Source organism: Venturia canescens, chromosome 9 (assembly GCF_019457755.1).
Source record: "Venturia canescens isolate UGA chromosome 9, ASM1945775v1, whole genome shotgun sequence".
In the NCBI taxonomy this organism is placed as follows: Eukaryota; Metazoa; Arthropoda; class Insecta; order Hymenoptera; family Ichneumonidae; genus Venturia; species Venturia canescens.
In genome coordinates this window covers 15,007,139-15,019,829 of record NC_057429.1, presented here as the reverse complement: position 1 = coordinate 15,019,829, position 12,691 = coordinate 15,007,139, and the positions used below count along the sequence as shown (strand labels likewise).

General features: G+C 42.6%; 1 long non-coding RNA gene across 1 annotated transcript; it reads right to left on the bottom strand.

The window, feature by feature from the left end:
• Positions 1–5,051: 5,051 nt before the first annotated feature.
• On the bottom strand, positions 5,052–7,699 carry LOC122415886 (uncharacterized). The gene is made up of 3 exons (XR_006261998.1): positions 6,832–7,699; positions 6,123–6,606; positions 5,052–5,968 (listed from the first exon to the last, which is right to left on the bottom strand). It is a non-coding gene; the product is annotated as an uncharacterized lncRNA (long non-coding RNA).
• Between the last annotated feature and the right edge of the window lie 4,992 nt (positions 7,700–12,691).

The following is a 12,691-nucleotide window of genomic DNA, read 5'->3' as shown; positions in this document are numbered from 1 at the left end:
TTCTCCATCGTATTCGCGTTGAGGTGTCCCTCCACTCTCTCTCTCTCTCTCTCTCTCTCTCGTTGCATGCTCTTTTGCCGTGAAACGATGACAAGATCCATGATAAGAGATTAAACATCGATCATCGGTTAAACGAGCCGTCGGCGCTCGGGCCACTCCGTCTCATTTTTATTCCCTCAAAAGTAATTATATATATAAAGATTTTACCAAGTGTGATGAGCAGAACGGCCAATAAAACAATGAAAAACGAAGGAGCGTATCCGCGAAAGACACTGAATTGCTCCTCGATCGAATCTGATTTAACGAGAGATAACGATCGATTAATGAAACGAAGTTGGCTGAAGCACCGGCCAGGACGTTGGAAATTTCGTCGTTTTTTTTCACTCTGTAAATTCTTTGATCAGCGAAAAATGCGCATTTCCGATTCACCTTTTGATTCGGTGCTTCGAATTTTAATGAACGCCGAAGGCTTCGCGATCAATTATTCGATTGAATAAAATCATCATTGTCGCTAATCAAACTTTCGAAATGACTCGAGAAACGAGAATGAGCGGAAAAAACGACGCGGTACTTAACGCAAGTTTATCATTTCTTTCCTACGATTATTTATTCCATAAACATTTTATAATATCGAGAGACGCGAAAAGCGCAAGAGACTCGAGAGCATCAAAGCGCTCTTGTGATGTGGTCGGCTCACTACGCGATATAGCACCTGCGGTTTACACCCCGTGTGGGAAAATTCGCTTGAAGAATAAATAACCAGGCACACATAGCCAACGGTCCGCCGCTCGTTCTCTCTTCTCCCGCACGAAAAATATTCTCTCGCCGCGAGAAATTTCTACGTGACACTGCGCGAATAAAGATTATTTCTTACATAGCAGTACGAGGAGAATACATTAACGGTGGATAAACTTGTGTGAAAGAAGAGCCGGAAATGATTTACATCCCGAATATTTTGCTTGGTGCGAGGCGGCTAAATCGTCATGGAAAAACATAAAAACTTATCGAGCCTTGGAAAAAATCTGTCAGATATTTTGCGAATAAACCGACGAACGGGAAATCGTGATTAGCATTTTATTTGCTTATTAAGCATCGATGAACGAAGAGACAGCAACGATCGAGAGCGTTCCGAAGCCACGTATCCGTCCTCGATTGATAAAATCGTAAGGTTCACAGACGGATTTGGAGGGCAGTAAATTCGATGGTGAAAAAAGGGGGGGCAAAGGTTCCGGCGGTTCATGCGGAAAGGACACTGCGCGAAAAGGAGCAGCGCACAGGTGTCCGTGTCCTCATTACAAGCCTCGTACGGAGTCTGCGGTTTACACCCTGCTGTGGGAAAGATTAGAGAGAAAAGGCGGACGAGAGAGACCGCGAGGAGCAGCTTTATCTCTCGTGCTTCGCCTCCCCCACCCTTGTGAATCGACACCACCGAGTCTTACCAAGCACCGAGACCTTGTTTGCGATTCGCTACAAGAGAGCGTTGCCTCGGCGGTCGATCCGACTCTCTTCGTCGTTAGGATCGCGGAATAGAACTCTCTCTTTTGCACGTTCTCGATCTTCCCATCGCCCTCTCTCTCTCTCTCTTTCTCCTTTCCGCACTCGCACAGTAATCGTGCGCGGTAATTTGCACGTTTGCCTCCGATGCCGACGCAGTTTCGAATGCACGCTGCTGGGCATACCGCAAGACTAACGTACGTAACGGTTCTCGCAGAGATATTACGACACCGACGAATGTGGGAGACGATTATCAGCGACGCGTTCACACTTTTTGGGCTATTCGAGCCATTCTTGTTGAAAATAGCAAAAGTTGGGAGCAGTTTCGAGAAGAAATGAAAATTTGCCCAGGAAAATCTTCATTCGCAAATTTCTTTGGCTTTCAACGCACTTCTCGCAATCCCAGTGGCTCGAACTTTTGTTTTTCTAACAATTGAAAATATTTATGCGTTTTGTTTAGTCGCAGCGGACACAAGAGTCGGTGGATAATGGAACTGAAGCCAGAGCTTGCGTAAGGTTCGTAAAATTACGGTGAGGAAAAGTATTATAGTACATCGCGGTTGGCCCTGGGTGTACCGTTGATTGACCATCCACCACGTGCTGATTCAACGACCCTCCGGTAAGCCCCCTGCTCCGGCGCCCTCGCGCCTTTTACTCCTTTGGGACCTCGGGCGCGCGAGAACTGCGTTAATGACACTCGAGATGCTGCGCGATCATCTCCCGAGGTGAGAAATCCTCTCGGGAATCGTGCTAACGCTCGGCATCATCACTTTGAGGTATTTTCTCCTCAGAATTATTACCTTTTTTTTATCTTTACTAGCGAAACATTTCTCAAGGAAAATGAAAGATGAAGTCGCGGTTGCATAATCTCTATTATTTTTATCGCCTCTACACCGAGGCCTTGACTGAGTAAATAACCTTTTTTTCAATCTCTTTACACATTATTCCATCCGATCTACATTAATCGCTGCCAATCGAGTCGTGCAGAAGCATTTTTTTGGTCCCAGTTACGATTCCAACGCGCCGGATTATTTTCATCACTCAACCAATGAATCCTTGCTTGAGTAAATAATTTTTTTCCCACCCATTAGTCTTTCATATTCATCGCTCCGAGTGACATGCCACGAGAGAGTTTTTTTTCCTTACTTTACGAATCAGTCGTGTTGCATTATTCGTTTGATCCCGCGCCCGTTCGACACTTGATTGCAAGAATACTTTTTTTCCTCGATTCTTCGTTCCCATTGCCGATGATGAATCACTATTTTTTCCGAATCACTAACCGTTTAATGTTCTCTCATCGCTTTTCATCGCGCCTCTCAATAAATCGCTCTATCGGATGTAACATTTCTTCGGCGAGTCTCACTTTTCAGCGAATCGCTCGGCTCGAAACATTCGTCGTTGGGATCACGAGCCACCGAATAATTGCGAGTTTTCGAGCCTTTGCGTTCACACTCGGACATCCTGGAAACGAAGGCCGCAAGATGCGCCGCTCCCCGAGGACAGAACTTTTGTTTTTGAAGGAATTTTCAGAAAAAAAAAAAGACTCGGATGCAAAACGGATGCAATGAGTCAGTGTTTCAATTTACCAAGAGCATTCGAAAACCACGCACGCCGAGTTTTTCAGCGCTCTTCCCAGCGAATTCGTGCGGCAAGTACGCGCAGATGCGTGTGTCCGTGTAAACCGTGTTGGACGTTAATCGTTCTTAGTTAGCATAAAATCATAATAATTTCTGCCAACTCGGAGTCTTTCCTTAAGGAACCCTTGAGGCGACGAAGCCGTCAGTGGGCGCTGCTCGAAGGATGCACGAATCCCTACGATATTTCGTGATTTATTCACCGTTCTCGATTCCATTCATTATTATTTCAATACCGCGAGGAACGACCGGTTAAAAGAATGTTTTTTTTTTTTTTTTTTTTTTTTTTCAGGAAAGTAAGACGAAATAACACCAAGAATATCGTCGTTTTACAACGAAGCTACTGATTTCTTAATACTCGAGTATTTTTTCGATTCAGCAAGGAATAAAATCCATTCGGATCGTCGTGACTTTTGACAAGTTTCACAAGCGCAGAGGCGAGTTTCAACGGAGTTCCTCGACGAAAGCGAACTCACAAAGGTGAAAAAATCTAGGGAGCTGAAACGCTAATTCGATCATCGACGAGGTGTCGGCTCCTTGGAATTAAGGCTTCATTGTTTAACCCTGAATACGCTGTCTGATTGGCGTTGACTAATGAAACGTAATCCGATCTCGTAATAGTCGGCAGAAAAAGAAACGAGGATCCATACAATATGCACGAACGTATCTGTACGACTGGGTATAACAGGGATAAATAAATATACAGAAGTGCTCGATCTTCTCGTCGAACTTCCTAAAGAAACGTAAATTAAATTCAACGAGAAAAGAGAAAAACGAAGATACGAGAAAGAGGAGCAAAATAAAAAAAAAAAAGAACATCCGGTTAAATGGGAGAGCAAAAGGGAACGATGAAAAAGTACGTTTGAGAGAGAAAGGGAACGAGGAGAGAATACTAGAAATAAGAGGAGCTCGGAAGAAATGATCCGCGCGTACTACCGCGAGAGCTCTTTAACGAGCATCATCAATAACTCGAACGGTTAGGCGAAAAAATGAAGAAAACGCACGCTCCACCGGAGACGTAAAAGGGCGATAAGTGTACTGCGCAGCAATAGCAGAAAGAACAGCGCCAGGAATTTTCTAACTCGATAAATGATGCTAATTAGTCCAATATTCGTTTTAACCGCGAATCGAATCGAATCCGAATTCGTACTGGACTTGGATACGAGAAAACTTAATTTTTTGACGAGAATTATGCAAAGGAATTCAACGAATTTTATCATTGGTCAGTCGAAAATTTGCTTTCTGAATTATCGTATCTTTTCCTGATGAGTTTCGTGAGATTAGTGCAGCTCAAACGAGACCCTGAGAGCCCTAAATTAACTCGTTTTGATGATGATTAATGACGGAAGAGTCAACAGAGTTTAGTGAGGAACACGCTTCTCATGGAGTGTCACACCTTGTCCAGAAGCAAAATTAATTATTTTTTAAATATTCACAAACATATCGTGCCACTTAGTTTTTGCTTTTGCCTTGTATAAAAGAAACTTTAATTCAAAGTTTTAGGATAACGATCGGGTACCAATAAAACATGGAAATTAGTATATTACACACCTTTGTCAGCCATTTGTCATTACATGTGATCTGAGACTTTCCTTATTTTCCTGCCCGAGGTGTGTAATATACTATTAACAGCCGTGTGACAAGAACACCAATAAACGGAAAAGCACAATGCAATTACACGAACATGAAGCAACAGAATAAAGTGACAGCGATCAATCGTCTGATGATTCAATTAATTCAGCTCCAATTCCAAGGAAACAGGATAAATTACAAACCCAAATCCCCGTGTCACAGAGTAAAAGAAAAAAGCAAAGTGAACCTGAAAATATAAAACGTAACAGAGTTAAATAAAATGGCATACATAAAATAAGAGTTTAGAAAGAGAAGGAGATTGATTGATTGACGTTTATTAGCTTCCTCAGCTATTCGTAGTACATTTGTTTACAAATTTTTTACGTCTAGACATTATTTTACTGTGTATATGTAAAATAAACTTTATTGTTTTTTAGAAACGTTTGGCTCTAGAAAGAGAGAGAGAGAGAGAGAGGGAGGGAGAAAAAGCTGGACAGCGAGACTGAAAAGGAAAGAGAGATGGGCGAAAGGAAAGAGTAGGAAAAGTGAGGAGAAGAAAGTGGTACGTACGATAAAAGGGTGATGTGGAGAGTGCGGCGGAGGACGAGCAGGCTAAAAGGGTGCAGAAAAAAAGCAAAGGGAGAGGGAGAAAGACGGGTAAAGGAGCATCAGAAAACTGTGCGCAGCAGCAGCAGCAGTTAATCGGCGAGCATTATCTCAATCACGTAAAACGGCAAAATTGCATTTACCTTTTTAAATGAATATTTGGCGGGAGAAAGAGGAGACTCGCCGACGGTCGCTTGTGTATAACGCGAATCTTCTCCTCGCAGCCTCCTCAACGACCACCATCCTTACTCGACTCTATACGTTACTTTCTTCCTCTCTTTCTCCATATATATATACACATATATATTTTGTCCGCTAAGTTAATTTACCAAGGAATGCCGGGTAACGCCCCCCGCACGTTCAACCCCCTCCCCTCTTGTGGCCGCGAAAGAACAAGTATTGTCCGATGACTCTCGCGCGCGCTTTCAACGAACGTAACTAATTTTTTTTCTTCACTCTTTTTTATTATTATCCGTTACCACTGGACGGCGCGAGAAGAAACGATAAGAACAACCAGAATCACCGAATTAAAGGCTACGCGCGTGTTATATCCGAGTGTCCAACTTCTCAGAGCGAACACCACTCCATTTTATCAGCCGATAAGTTGATTCCTCGAGTCCTGGTTATTTACACAGAAAAAGGAACGAATCGCTGGCATTTATCTGCGAAAAAGTAGAATAATTTTGAAAATCGATATAAATATCGAATTTTTCAAGTTTTTTGAACATTGTTCATTGAAGAGAATCGAAATTTTGGGCTAATTTCATAATTTGTCGCATTCAAATTTGCAATTGGCTTGGTGCCATCGTTTTCTACCTCGTCGCATTACTTCCGACGTGACCTGCTCCATATTCCAGTGCTTCAATGTGAACACGATCACAGCAATGCGAGTGGCTTGCACACGGCGACTGTCCGCGAGCCTCGCGCACTCGTATCTCAGCATCTGATAATTGGAACGGTAATTACGCGATGATTAACAGAGATGGCTCCCGCGCATCGTGCTCCTCCTCTGCCTCAAACTCCACACGCATGTGTACGCGATTATACATGAGTTCAGGGCTTGTATATTCTCTCGGAAGCATTCCGTCGATCCACTTGGCAGAATCGAGATCAAAGGAGCGAGATTGCCGCGTGCTCCATCTCCGGGAGGAGGAGCGCGCAAAAGTTACGCCAAAAGTCGCCCTCGCTCTCTCCTGCTCTCTCATTTATCTCGTTACCTTCCTCCTGACCACCGAAACTATTGGTTACAACTTCCTCGAACTTATCCGTCGATCTATCCATGGAAAATTGGCAGCAGAATCTGAAAAAAAAAAACGATTTTTAAAAAATTGTCTAATTTAGGGAAAATAATCGGCTTGACTCATTCGACTGTGAAACCGCGTGACAAGATCGATGCTGCATTACGAAAATCGGACCCAAAGGCCGAAAGGAAATCAAGTGGAAATGAAAACGGGGACTGCAAAATCGAAAAGCAATACTACGGATTGTGCATTCGAGGGAAAAAATTATTTTTATTTGTACTCACACAAATTTCGGTATCGTTTTACGGGCGTGGTCAACCATCCGGTCGACTAACCCCTAAACGTTCCGTTAATTAGCGCTTCGTTTACTCCTCTCCTGCACTCCCTGTCGACGTTTTTTCGATGTTTCGTATACATATAGACTTTCATCTCCTTCACTTTTTTGTTCATTTCTTCCTCCTCCTATCCCTCTCTCGCTTTTCCTCGATCGCTCGCGCCCCTACGCGAACCCGAGTGCCTGCTGATGCGCCTAATAATCCGAAGCAATGCCGTAATGAGGAGTAAACTAATTATCGAACGCCGGCTAGTTCGCCAGAACGATATTTCAACGGCCCCGCTGACAGCCGGCGTGGATGAGAAACAAGTAAAACCTCCATATACAAACGTATCGTGAATATACATTCTCGTATTCGTGTATGAACGGCTTTCCAAGGAGGACCGACATTAATGCGAATTTTGCGATCTTTCCGAATCTTTTTTCCAATCACAATTATTAAATTGCCAAACTTTCATGAGACGTTAAATGATCGATTTTCCGTTCATCGTCTTTCCAATTCGATGCTCCGCCACCGTTTGTTTCCAATCTTTCCGTCCTCGGAAACGGGAAGTCGAAAAGGCCCACGAGAATCGAACTTTCCCAAATGTTAAGGCAGCTCGAGGATTTGCTGTTTCGTAGATATTTTCCTCGTGGAATTTGCGATTGCAATAACTGACGATAATGAGAATTTGTCAGCAAGTTTCGCATCGCGTACGAGTGTTCAAAACCAAATACGATTCTCAGAACTCCATGTATTGATACTCGGTCAACTTGAATTTGTTTTCCAATGAAAAATTTGCTCCGCTGGATCAATTGCGTTGAACGAATCGCTTCCCCTGCCGGTGCACTTTCCAAGTCTTTGCATAGCCTCGATCCTCATAGTCATGGAAAACTGGAGACTGAAATTTATTAGTGAAAACACAATTATCCGATATTTTGATGCTCATTCGTGTAATATAATAATAAATAAAAATCAAAGTATCTAATTTTCCAGGGAATAAAAATTTCGGATTTAATTTGGTTGATGTCCAAATAAAAAGCTTGAGTAATCCAAGGTTGTGGTAACTAACAAGTTGGGGAGAGTACATTGACGAGAATATATTCCATTTCATCCGAAGCTTTGAAAAAGTAGAAAAGGAGGAGTGAGATGAAACAAGACTTCCCCCGGTTAATAACCGGTCCGTCTTAATTAAATTAGGATTCTCATATCTCTCGAGCGACTCGAACTCGAGAGTCCAGCTATTTTTTACTTGTATTTTTAATATTTCTCCTTCCCTCGGAATCGAGAGGGCGTGTCTGGAATTTTGAACCTTTCCAGAGGTCTTTCGAGCGGAGGAAATCGTATACATAACTTCAGAAACGCGTTGCGTTGTGCTGCTGAATGCTAGAAAAAATGCACGATCAAAATCGATCGTGTGAAAACGACGAGAGTAGAAAATCCTTTTGGAAATTGCCAATTTCTGGTACTAAAATTCAAATAATTCTTATTCAAACGTCGATTCAGGATCGAGACGAAATGTCTCGGTCGCTCGTGTTTCGACGCATCAACGATCCCTCCGGATCCCTCGCATTAATGATTAATCTACTCGCGTTAAAAGTCCTTCCTTTCTTAACTATTCTTGATTTGTGGTTTCCACGCCTTTCGCGGCACGTCACGGCTAATTTCTCGCATCCCAGGACGCTGCTCGTCCATATACCCACAAAATATATAACGTCCAGCATTTCGAGCATCATCTACGAAAAAACCTTTCAGAATAAAAATCCCATACGTTAACCTTTAATGACCGGCAGGCAGCGAGTCTTTTTTCCATCTGCCTTGCTACATGCATATATACGAGTATATCTCAAATAATTGTATACTATTTGTCTAAATTCATATTACGAGCGAGAGCCATTCCGGAGCTCTCCTTTCTTCAGAAACATTTTCAACCAGCCAATTATACGAAGCGTTCATTCCGCGTGAAGATAAACGAGAGTTCACGATGACTTTTGCTTCGAATAAACGAGGTTCAATGTATAAAAGCATCATTTTGGGTGATCATCGTGCACTCCGGTGAGGTGGGAGGACATTTTTGTGGACAATTTAATCAAAGTACCTTGCAACGGAAGATATTTTTGTACTCGCCAAGAATTTATTGCGATTTCGACAACGATTGGACACCGATCTACGAAACCGACGCGAATCCTCATCGATATTTATAGACATACGTATTTCATCGCATTCGCGATAATTGGCTTGATGGATCGTGACAGATTTTCGAAAATCTATTGACAATGAGAAACGGAAGGGGAGGAACGGCGTTAACGTCTCTTTCGCTCGAAATATTTTTCAATATTCTTCAAAATTCATGCCGACGTTATTTCTCTCAAGAGAATCGACAAAGCACACTCGTGCATTAATAAAATCTTCACAAATTAACTTCACTAATAGCATTATACGAGTCAAAATGAGAGAGAAAACACACAGACACACACGCTCAAAGTAAAATCTACGAGACGTTGTGACTGGAACGATCAGCGTTTCGCGTCGGGGAATATGCTGGCAAAAGTTGAAAAAGCCTACTAAACTTCGACTTTATTTTTGGACCCCCTGTCAGAGCTCTGGCAAAGAAGCCTATGAAAATCATGCTAATACTCGATGGCGCTTGTGGTTTCGTTTCCTCCGCACAAATACACGCTCGGCAAGAGGCAACCGGACGCTGTATTTTTATGTCGACAGGCCAATCAATGAGAACGAAATTTATTGGGTACAGTTATAGAGAATTTTTACGCCACGCCTCGATATATGCAAATCCTTCGAGTATACATATTTATTTAATAACTCGCTAAGTTTAACTATATTCATATACAACGTTATAACGAGTACACAATGCTAATCGATATATGTTATTCGGAGAGTTTATTGAAACGCTGCAATAATATATCTCGACAAGTTTTATTCGCGTTATGTATGTAAAAGCATAAATTTCTCGTTCATATCAAATTGTTATTCGGCATTAATGCGCTAAATAAACTTTTTCCTTTTTCTCGATTTCAGCCAGAGATCATAAACGCGCGAGTCGTAAATTTATCACCCCCGAAATCTTCACCGTTGCGGCCTCTTTTTCATTTACATATTTCCATTTCTCGATGCTCGATCCCAAAGTGTGCGATGGACGAAGGATTGACGGAGCTCCGATACCGGGAAAAAAATGCGTTTAACGTACCGTGCAACTGCAACGTTCGCGGATTCGGACTATCGAGTTATTCGGAGCTCGGAATTTTTCTGAGATTTCTTCAGAGAACGCGTTCCACAGCCACGGGCTGTTTCTACTCCCAGGTATTCGGGCTTCGACGAGAATGTTTGATGACTTTTCGGCTACTCGAATGTGATGGAGTGAAAAAAAAAGAAGATTCGATTCCTGGTGGGAAAGTTCAATCGCCCTTTTTTCAAAACGATGCAACGGAAGATAAATTTTTCCGAAATGGGCCATAACTTGCGAATTTTCCGTTGCTTTCGAGACCCCCAAATTCGCGATTCGCGAAAATGAGACTTGCAAATTGCGGCTGCACTCGACACGCACTCGTCCTCGTCGCTGCAGCGACCATACGTCGCTCTTCAATGCACTCGACAAAAGATTTTTATATTCGTTTTTCGTCTCCAACGTGTGCACAAAGCGAAGTATCCTCCGCGAGTATAAGCGCGCGTGCATTTTGCTCCACAGTGGCAGAGACGCATAAATATTTTAACGTGCAAACGCGTCGAGCCACCGATCGTAAATAATCGATGTGTCTCGGCCACCTCTTCAAAACAATATTGTACACTTCACGAGGCTCATTTTACGGAAGAACGACACGAAATGTGTGTTCTCGAGAGGTGCCCAATTTTATCACATTTTCGAGGGTCAAAGTGCAGAAAAATGCAAGAAATTATCACGAGGAGTATCCTCGAAGGAGACTTTCTTCGCTCACTTTTTTATTAACGTTCGCTCAAAGGAGAAACTTGTGGCAAAGGATCGTTCGTTTAATCGATCATTTCACATGAAACATCGAAAATTCGATTCCCACCAATTCTTCGATCCCATATTTCATTTTATCTTTTTTTTTCATTCGCCTTAATTGTACGATCCTCAATTATTTTATAGCTCGACTGCTGTGTGGTCGCTCGAGCATAAAGTCTTCGTATACATTTAGACTGATTAAACTCGTTACATCCTCGTATTATTATAATTATTATAATCGACAATTATTTCGGGGCATATTATGTTACTCTCTGCTAATAACCCTCTCATAAGGGCCATTTTCTACCTCACAGATGTAGACGCATGTACACGTGTACTCTGTCGATTAAAAAGCGTCTTCGTTTCGGGCTCTGCGACAGGTGGTGAACGCCCTCCCGGCTCTTACCTTCTCAGGTCGACGCGGAAGGTCCTTTTTTCCGAATACATTCTTTTTGATTATCCTGTAGAGTAATAATGTTCCCTTTAAACAACTTCCGAATGTCTCGAAACTGAGGAAAGGCTCGCCAACGATAATCAGTGCTCGGAACGCCAAATTGTTTGTCCTGAAATAAGAATCGTAACGATATTTATGTTCGGAAACATTTAACAAGTCCAGCGAAGAATATAATTTTTTAAAATGAACCTAGAAAATGCGGCGGCCCGCCAGATAAAACGTTGAAACGTCCAAAAACATTGTAAATTTCGGAAAATGGATTTGGAGTCGAGAAAAAATTGTATTTTACAAAATAATTAAATAAAATGTTGGACTCACAATTTAGTAATTTCGTTTAAAAAATGCGGGAACGGAGCGCTCAGAGAAAGAATAAAATTGATCACTTCTCCAACGTACTCTTACGAGCGCATACGTGCGTATCGGCGAGAATGAACCCTCCGCTAAATCGACTGTGAAATCGTGGCAGACATTAGTACAATATTTGCTTCCCATCGGTGCGCCAACGTTATGGAGTTCTGGTAATTATATTCGTGAGGAGTTTCGTGTTAGGCGCAGCACCCGGAGTAGTTGAAATTTCGATGGCCGATTATCGTACGAGAATAAAACGAGCTGCGTTTAAATGGATTGAAAAGAAATGAAGGAAAAGTGAGTTTTTCGATTTGATTTACAAATCGCGAAGACGCTGATCTTATCGAAGCTTGGGAGCGTATTAAAATTCGATAAAAATAAAACGGCGAGCGCTCGGAGCGACGTTGAAAGAAATTCGCTTGAATTTTTGTTCCGTAGGCAAGTAGTGCACACATGCGTGTCTTCGGATCGTTTTCACGTATTTCATACTCCGTTTCGTTTCCATCTTCCACGCACTTTGTCGAATAAATACCTTCGGCCGATTTCAAAGGGTCATTCAATTTCTCGTGTTCACGCGAGCTTCTGGATTCACGCAGGTGAACGGCGGAGGCTAAACGCCAAGAAAAAACCTTTTTTTTACGGGACCGTTGTGCTAATGAGTCAGCAGAGTGTAAATCGAAAAATGAGGGACATGCACGGCAAGTCGGAGGGAAAAAAGCAGCGAAATCTGATTTCACTGACTCGCTCTTGCTCATTTTTCGTTGCTTCCATACGCCGCGTTTTCCTCGAAACATTTTTCCACGCTCTCGTCATTATTTTTCATCGTTCCCAGAAACAAAATGTTCCAAAGTTTCTCAGGCGGGGGGTAGGTGTCTGCCCTCAAATGAACTGCAACGCCACCCGAGCTCGCGTACTTTGTTGCTTCTTGCGCGCAGCACTTTTTCGCCTCAGCCGATCGTTTCTCAGCAGCTCCAACCTCGCACTTTATTTTATTATTTTTTTCTCGAGCGAGGAAGGTCAACGCGTCACGAGAGGGACGAGGCTGG